Genomic DNA, 9,637 nt, shown 5'->3' on the forward strand with positions numbered 1-9,637 from the left:
CCCGCGGCGCCGACGATTCCGGAGCAACGGCCCCTCCTCGTTGAACGCGCCCCCTGCCGCTCCTGCCCGGTTGCGCTCGCTGCCGCTTCTCCTTCGTGTCACCTACTCCCCACCCTTGGTCACGTGAGGCCTGGCCGCACGGACAGGGGCTTTCCAGGGACACAATCTTCCCCGGATGGGGCTGGCCCACGGGGGAGACTGAGGCGGGGAGTGTGACCCGGAGCGGTCCCCAGTCCCGGCGGAGTTCTCCGGCCCCGGTGGCTCAGCACCGGGGTCCCGTGGCCTTCTCGCTAGTGCGGACCCTGCCTGCCCTGCAGAATGCCGGGCAGTTCGCCTCCATCCCTGGCCCCATCGCGGCTCCAACTTGGAGCCCTGCTGGTTGCCCTAGAAAGCGCCTTTTCAGGCTCGTTTCCGTTTTTAGCCTCTCGCAGCGCGCGCGCGTGCGGTCACCGACCTTCCTGCAGCCGCGGGAAGGTGTTTTCTGTGAGTCAAAGTGAAGCCTCCACGGCACAGCAAACATTTTCACTCCTGGACCCTAACACGGTTCCCTGTGGTTTTTTACACACGTATATACATATAATGAGCTCCCATGGCAACCCTGGGCCAGCTCCAAGTCTTCCTATTTCATAAAAGCGCTTAATGTGCTGTCATCAGGACTGCTGTTGGGGGGACTCCTCCCCGCCGCGTTCCGGCGGCCACCCCCACCCCTTACCCCTAGGGAGGCTGTAACATTTCTGAAGCTTTATGAATTCGAGGGAGAAAGATTTCGCACATCAGGGGAAAGAAGGAGGTTCTGACTCAGCAACAGACTTGTTGAGGCTTGCAAAATGGAAGGGGGCAGTGAGCCCTCCATGGCAGCGCTCTTGGTGGAAGCAGTAGAACTGATTTTGTATATGTCCTTTCACAAATAAAAATTTGACATACAGAAAAACAGTTCTATGAGGGTCTAATAGCAAAATGATTCATACAACATAAAAGATATGGATATTTTTGTTTCTGTTTTGCAATGTTAATGTTTTCCGGGCACTTAGATGTAAGTGAAACTACTGAATGAATCCTAGAATGCAGAGTACTCCCAAAGAGAGAGAAAATGGATTCACACTCTACTTTATTTTGCTTAAAACTGGGCTAAGATAAAATAGTGTCATAAATTAGCATACACTCACTGATGTAGGCAGAGTGTACATTTTTATGAATCCTCATTCTCTTAGTTCAATTTCACTTCCACTTTTGTTACTCCAGTGCTTCAAATTTAAATGAATCAGAATAAATACAGTAGAAAGAGGACAACATTGCAAGGGGGAAATATATTTTATGTATAATGTGTGTATCTGATAGTGCCTTTTACAGTAAGAAAAAAGTACTTAAAATTCATAGATGACTCAGAAATTGGTTAGGTGTATAGGAAATTAATTCAAGTTAATACTCTCAAAACCATTTTTAACAATCAGGCAAAATATAGAACTGGAAGTACTTTTATTATTCTAAATTATATTGCCAAGAAAATAAACTGAGCTCATTAGAATTAAAACTATAAATGGCCATTTTCACAGCACTTATTGACACATTCTTAACTATTATTCATTAATGTATTTTAGAGGAAAAACTTTCAGCTGCCAAAGCATGTAAAGTCTTAAAAATGAACAATTTTTTTTTCTAAATAAGGTTGTATTTGGTTGGAATGAGCTGCAGATCCAATAATAAATCTTGAAAGAGGAAATGTAGGCATGAACCTTCACTCAATCACCCATTAAAATTGCAGAGAGCATACATTTAAAAGCTAACCAGTACCACTGTGGGTTAAAGTTTGACCAAAAAAAGATTTCATGGTGTTCTGATACTGGTTTTGTCTCAGAGGGTTGGGAGCTCATCCAAATCGAGGGAAGCCAGCAGGTTTGCTGTTACGTAACATGGTCAAACTCCAGGCACACTAAACCCCAAACTCCAAACGCCAGGCCTCCACTCACTGCTTTCACTTCGCAGAGAGTGTTAAGAAGGCCTTATTTTTTAAATTGCCTTCTGAAATGTAGAGCTTGGGATCTGGTGAGCATCCCATCACTGATAATATTCAGACCATATCTTCCATGTAGAGGGAGTGGTGGGAGGGTGGCAGTAGGAAGGGGGAGGGAGGGAGGGATTGTGGTCCTCTAACCCATCCAATGTCAAGGTCTTATGAGTCTGTATTATAATCTTTCTCATGTGCAAATGTTAACTAGATGACCATTAACTTGGTCCCTGACTTTGACTGTTCCTTGTTCATTTCTTCCCACTGTCCTGGGCCAGTGTATTTTGTTTTTTGTTTTTAATCCTTACTCGGGGGACATGTTTATTGATATTAAGCAATATTTTAGAGAGGGGGGAGGAGGGAAAGGGAGGAAGAGAAACATTGATGTGAGAGAGAAACATTAATCAGCTGCTTCTGGTATGCACCCCGACCAGGGACCAAAACCACAACCTACGTATGTAGTCTGACCAGGAATCAAACCCGTGATCTTGTAGTTTGAGGGTCAGTGCCCAACCAACTGGGCCACACTGGCCAGGGCAATGGAGCAGTGTTTTCAAAAATATTTTTGCTATAACCCAGGGAAGGTACAAACCCACTCATGCCCATACACAAACATGCAACAGGAATAAAACTTCTATTAAGCAATTCTTACTTTTAATACATGCAATAAAGTCTATTTTAAAATTCTGTTTTATAAATTCCTGCATTGGTCTCAAATCACTAAGCTGATTTTGAGACCCGTGATTAGGTCACAAGCTGACGTGTAAGCACCATGTACTAGAAGAGCAGCTGGGGAGGTCCAGGGCTTTACTGGGAGCCCCAGTAAAACTCTCCATCCTAAAGCCTTCTCTCCCATCCTCGTTCCCAGCCACAGTAGCAGGATGGCTTCCACAGCTTCTCACCGCCCCCTTTTCCAGTCACTCTGTCCCTGGATCCCTCACCTTCCCTGCTGCTACTTGCCCCACACTCCCGTCTGAGGTCTGAGGCCTGCCCCTCCACTGGTGCTCCAGATCCTCCCCCACCTGCCTAGGACATGTCTTCACAGACATGTCAATATTTCATGACACCCCAATGTTTCGTGATGACCCCCAAATTGAGTACCCCTGCCATAATCCCCCATTTCAGTAAATGCTACCTCATTGTGGTAGTTGCTCAGGTCAAATACTTTGGGGTCATCCTTGACTTCTCTTTTTCTTACAGCATATCCAAGCCATCCTTATGGGCTGCTTGGCCTACCTTTAAATTATATCCAGTGTCCAAGTACTTCTCACCACAAACAACCTGGTCCAGGCCACCCAGGGTGGGCTGACACATTGAAAAAGAACATGATCCAGAGTCTTCCCCTGATAATACACGATAACCCTCAAATATGATACAGTGTCTTTCAGGAAGTGTCACTCTTTGTGGTGCATAAGAAGTTTGTCAGGAGGCTGCCGTGTGCCCACCTGAGACAGAGGGTAACTGCAGTAACTCCTCCCGTGATGCTCACTGGGCACCTGTGGAGACTGACTTAACTGTTCCCTTGTTGCTTGCCTTTTTTCTTTAGTGCTAGGCGACTTGACTAGATTATAAGTCTCTGAAGGCAGTGGTTATGTCTGATATATTCCTTTATTTTCCTAATTCGTGATTTTTGTATCTGGAAACTATCAAGTAACCACTATGTACCAGACACTGTGTGAGGGGCTAGGTTTTCTGTGCATGATCAGAGAGACTGGAAATAATTATTTGCTATCAGTTCTAGTTATGATAAATCCCAGCCCCAGTTGTCTAGACAGAGTCATAAATAGTGAGATTCTCGGCTGGAACTGACCTACTGAATTGCAGTCCTGCATGCTCCGGCAAAGCATTGCTGGGCTGGTCATGGCCGGAGCTCCAAGATGACGAGGGAGTGTGGAGGGAAGGCAAATTCAGCAGGAAGGCAGAAGAAATTACACACCAAATCATTGTAATTGTAGCTTGCAGTGAGATTTCCATGTATCTCCTTTACTTGTTATAATATGCTTTGTGAGTAGAAAAAGAAAATATTCCTATTTATAGTTAGTAAAGCAAGACCTAGAAACAAAGTAATTTATCTACACAGTGTGTGTAGCCTGTGCTTAATATCCCTTCCTCCCCATTTCTCACTCTCCTGCTCTGCGTGTTGTCCCTCAGGCCATCGCCAGAGACATGCAGCACGTCGGAGCAAAACAGAGCCATGGGGACAGCCCCTGAAAACAATGGTTGCTACTTCTATCAAAGGATAAGGGACAGCAAGGATAATCCCTGAAGCCTTCTCAGTTACACCTGACTAAATGAATAACAATTGGCAGTAATGATCTCAGAGTGATACCGTCTTATTTTCAAAATACATATCCCATAAAAATTCAGAAAACTCAAATGTACTTACTCATCTTCTCCTATTTGAAGAATGAGGCCTGGTGGTATAGATTGTATATGCTGCATTTAATTCTTTTATTTTACATTCTAGGAAGTGAACTCCTTCAATCGATAAGTTAGTCTATGTAGACAAAAGTAAAGATGCGTTTTGACTAAATACTGAATATTTGGGTTTTATGTAGGTCAAGAGTATTGCATCTATCAAATTTGTCTTAATATTTTCAGAATTGTAGAAAGATTAGAAGTTTTAAATATTTATTTTGGAGACTATGAATGTTCAGTAAAAAAATCAGGAAGTTTTTATCCTATTTTTAGCAAGTGTAAAATATCATCATATTCTACATTTGTTAAAAGAACTCTGAGCAAAGGAGCGGATTGGTTTTGGTCCAGGTTAGTGTCCTATCCTCTCTATATCAATTCAGTCTTACTAAGTCTCCACTTTGGGCATGATGCTTCAAATAGGTCCATGGGAATGTATGTCCCCCTGACATCCAAAATTCATCTATCAGTGCAAGTCATTGCATTAAGTTTGCAGACCTGAATGGGGAATGAATATAATCCATAACAAAATGTTTTATTATGGCCGAATGGGGGATGAATGTTGGGTAGGGAAGGTGAGACGGGAGGCACTGACATGCTTAGGGAGCTCCTGCAGTAGTCAAGATGAAGGCAGTAATGTGTATGGATGTTGAGAAGTGGAAAACGCAGTGTTTCTCTGACAGAACTGTCATGGTTTGGTCCATGATTAGGTGGAGGGATTAGCTGAGGTTCAGGAGTGGGGGAAGGGAGGAAGCTACATGGAGACGCCCTGCAGTGAGGGCGGAGCTCTGGGTTATGAATTTTAGCTCTGTTGGTGCACGGTTGATAGCTGAAGCCATCCATGGAAGTAAATGCGATTACAGGGAAATTTATCTAGGGAGAGCAGGGAAACAGTGAGGGCAGGAGGACAGAGCAGGGGCTCAGGGATGAAGCCATGCATCCCGACATTTTATCTCTGTACTAACACATGTTTACCCGAGTGTCCACCCTTCACGAGTCTGAGACCCCCAGAGGGGGTACCGGGTCTTATCCTCCTGCACCCTCACCGCTCACACGCAACCAAGGGGCAGCCATTTAGAGCAAAAAACCTTCACCGGATCATATTCCACCTTTTATGGGATGTTTTTCCAGATTCTGGTCATTTTCCTAAGTGCCATACAGCTGCCCTTTCATTTTATATTCTGCGAATGAGGAAATGGAAGCACAAACTCGTTCAAGGTCAAAACTGGTAAACAGGAGCCTGGACTTAAACTCAGTCTGCACCACAGACCGCTGGCACCTGCCTGCCACACTGTGGGATGCGCAGAGTCAGAGTGACAGCTGTTTGGCAGCGTGCAGCTTAGGGTTACCTCTGTTGACAGTTCTAATGTCCTCAAGTGATTCTGCGACAGGGAGGGAGGCAGCAATGTTACTACTGAATAAATGAAAGCCAGAGTTAAGTGCATTCACGAGGAAACGCAGCTAGTACGTGACAAAACAGTAAAACGACCATCTTCTGAGTCACACCCCTCTACTGCTCAGCAGGACGGACTGCTGCAGTGGGTGGCCGGGGAAGGCAGAATCTGGAGAAGGAGACCGTGGAGGAAGCAGGACAACTTTTTGACTAGCAGGACGTATTCCTTGAAGGACTTAGGAACTCTGCTCTGGTGAGACTGTAAGATGCCTGTGGGTTGACTTTGCTTGTGAATGCTAACACAGGCTCTTTTATTAATAGTCATTAACACTCAGAACTTAAGCACAACTCATGTGTAAAAACAATTGGTTATTAATGAAAGATAACCTAATGACTTGTCATTTATTCATCAGTGCTGGGGACCTAACCTGGGACCTGTCTTCAGACTTAATGTTCGGGGTTCCTCTTTAAAGCTCCCTGTCATTCATTTACTAGGGAGGGTAAGACTGGCCCTCTTGGGGAAAGAGAGCGCTGAGTACCAGGCCTCTACTGGCTCTTGTGCAGCCTGGTCCCCTATCACAAGTGGACTCTCCTTGGAGGGCTGGTCTCCTTGGTTGGGAGTGACTCACTAAGGACTTCAGAGGAACTTGAGATGAGGTAGGTAATAAGCTTTACACTTGTATTCAGCTTGTTCCAGTTTAGAAAATGAAAGTGTCCTGGTGCATCTGATAGATACTGCCTTGTTCGGATTTTAGTGAATCGTAGGCCAGGCTGTCCTGCCACTTCTCTGCCATTGTACAAGTTTGGTCATTTGTCGAGTGTCGCCGTTGCTAAACAGACTCAGAAGCAACAACTACCATAGGACTCGTATATGGAAAAATCTCATTTTGTATTTAATTTCAGTGTAGACCTGTTTATTTATACAGAAGGTGAATGTATATCCTCAATATGGCCAACACATACAATTCCTTAACTTCTAAAATAAGCAGTGTTATGCTAATTAAAACAGAGGCACCTACATTCTTCCTGCTTGAGGAAAGATGGAATGAAGGAAGGGAATTCGGTAGTTCTTGTCCATAATATTAACTAACAGATAATATTAATAATTTATAATATCAAATATTAACATGGACTTAGTACTCTTTTCATGTAAGGAGCAATTTCAAACATTTACTCTGCTTGACAACTCCGCGGTAAGCAGCGTTACTGTCCTCGTATCACAGGCGAGCGAACCAAGGACAGAACAAGCAGCTTGCTCCCACCGCGGAGCCAACAGCAGAGTCAGAATCCTGGAGCTCCTACACTTGGCCTGTTGTGCTCCAGTTATTGTGAGTCTTGGAGCTTTGTCTCTGCTCACGTGGAAAGACCTCCAAGAAGTGGTGGAACTTGAGAGAACCTTTCAAAGATGAGAATGGATTGAGGAAAATGGGAAGCTAGAGAAATTGCAGTGTTTGCAAATGAACTCTGTGGTGTAGGTGTGAGGGACCCTTCTGCTGCTGTCTCAGACCACCGAGTCTCACTGAAATCTGGACAGTGTCTCTCTGCACAGTGGAGGCGAGACAGTGTCTTAGGGCTAGAGAAGCCTACGGCTTTGTGCTGGGATGGTTTTCCTGTCGATCTTACTAAAACCAGGGGCCACGGATGCCCACTGACACGTTTGTGCCCACTGATGGCTCCTCTCCTCTTGGTCAAGCCCCGTAGGAATGGATGCCATTTCTTTCTTCCCTCTCTCCCTTCTTTCCATTTTCTGAGTCAGTGAAATTAAACTACCCAGGCTCTGTACCAGGTGCGAATCCTTAAATAAGTACATATGTAAATAAATAAGACAAAGGTCCTGGCCTTTAAGAAGAATCAAACAGTTTTAAAAAAGGCCATCTGCTCACAGGATAAACAAGTATAAAAGAGGGAATCGTCCTTCCCCTTTTCCCCTGTAAAGGGGAAGGACTCACATGAACAAGTATAAAGGACACATGAACAATAACTAAGGGTGGGGGGCGGAAATGGGAGGGAGGTGGGGAGCACTGGGTGGGGGCAGAGCTGGGAATATAAGACAGAAAACTGTACTTGAACAAGAATTAAATTTTAAAAAAAGAGGGAATCCTTACTTAAACCTGGGGCATTGGGAAAAGCTTCACAGAAGAGGTTAGTACTGGGTCTGAGTCGTAAAAGATGTGTGGGCTAGGGATGGGCTGGTCAGGGCCAAATGAGAAGAGCATTCTGGGAAGATGCAGCGGCAAGAGCAGCCAAGGCTTGGGGGAGAGAACAGTGGGGCAGGTGGAGGAAGCGGAGAGAAGGCTGTCCAAGGGGAGAGGGAGGGTGTGAGGCGAGGTTGTTAGAACGAAGCTAGAGAAGCCAACCAGGGCCAGATCAGGTGAGACAAAGAGGACCGGTCACTGAAGACCCACCCCCAGGGCCTAAACCCAATATAGCACCTGTAGATGGTGATCATGTTTTTAAATTTTTCATATAATAGTTGATCTTCAGGGCTTCAGGCATAAGGGACACTTGAACTAATATATTTTGTGGTATCTTACACAGATTCTGGCAAGATTAACACGCCATTTTCCTCCATGCGAGAGAGCTAGTTTGAACTGCGGACCGGTGTGATCTTTGATAGAAGGTATAAAGAGTGTTTTGTGTTTTTTTAGTCAGAACTTCAGACTGTGCCTATTTTTCAGTACGAATTTAATGCAAAAGTATGTTACTGGAATCTGAATATTTCCACATTAATATTTTTAAACAAATGTAGTACTTTCTACGTACCAGGAGTTGTTCTAAGCACTTTACAAATATTGAATCATGCAACACTCGGACACCACAGTGAGAGGTAGCACTGTCATCACCCGCATTACGCCAATGAGGAAACAGCGGTTGGGTGACTTGACTGAAATTAGGAACGGCCAAGTGGTGGACCTGGGAGTTGAGGGTGGGCTCCGTGTTCGAGACGCTAGGCCATTTCTTTGTTCCTGTTGTCATTTACCTGCTCTTCCAATTTACTGTTTTTCCCTCAAACTAAATCGCTAGACAGATTTTGAAAATCTTTTGACTACTTATTTAGTCAGTATCGCACTATATTATATAGATATAACTCAATACAAATATTTCATTCCTATATTTCATAGACAATAATTTATTACAGCTTGGTAGTTGTACACCCTTGCTACACATTAGAATTGCCTAGGGAGGTTTTTAAAAATATTGTTGTTATCCTGAGTCCTGCCTACAGATATGCTTATTTAATTGGTTTAGATGAAGCCTGGATATCAGTATTTTAAACACTCCCAGGTGATTATAATATTCACCCAGGATTGAGGACCTCTGATATCGATAGATCATTTATTGATTACCTGAGGCTCCGTGCTGCATATTTTACACACATCATTGTCATTTCTTGTGACAGACTGATTAGGTAGGTGTTATAATTATCTATGTTCTACAGATGAGGAAATTGAGGAACTGAGAGGCTATATAATTTGCCCAAAATTGCACAGCTAGTAAATAACAGAAACAGGATGTGTGAAGTGAAACCACATTTTCTTAACCATAACCACTGTGCCTCCCACAGTGTAAAAATTAATTAGTCTACTGTATCATAAATGGATCAGCCTTCTAAAATGTATTTATTTTACATATAGGTGCTAAAACTCTGTAAATCTGAATATTTTAACTACCTTGATATTCAGTTTTTTAAAAATACTTTTTAAACTAAATTATGCAGAGGTATACACTTTTTCTGTTATATACACACATTTTTCTATTATATGCCATGTATTTGTATTAGCATACTTTTATCTTTATTCTTTTGTATTTCCACATGTGAATAC

This window comes from Sturnira hondurensis, unplaced genomic scaffold (genome assembly GCF_014824575.4).
Source record: "Sturnira hondurensis isolate 20B ecotype Veracruz unplaced genomic scaffold, ASM1482457v3 Scaffold0000780, whole genome shotgun sequence".
Classification (NCBI taxonomy): Eukaryota; Metazoa; Chordata; class Mammalia; order Chiroptera; family Phyllostomidae; genus Sturnira; species Sturnira hondurensis.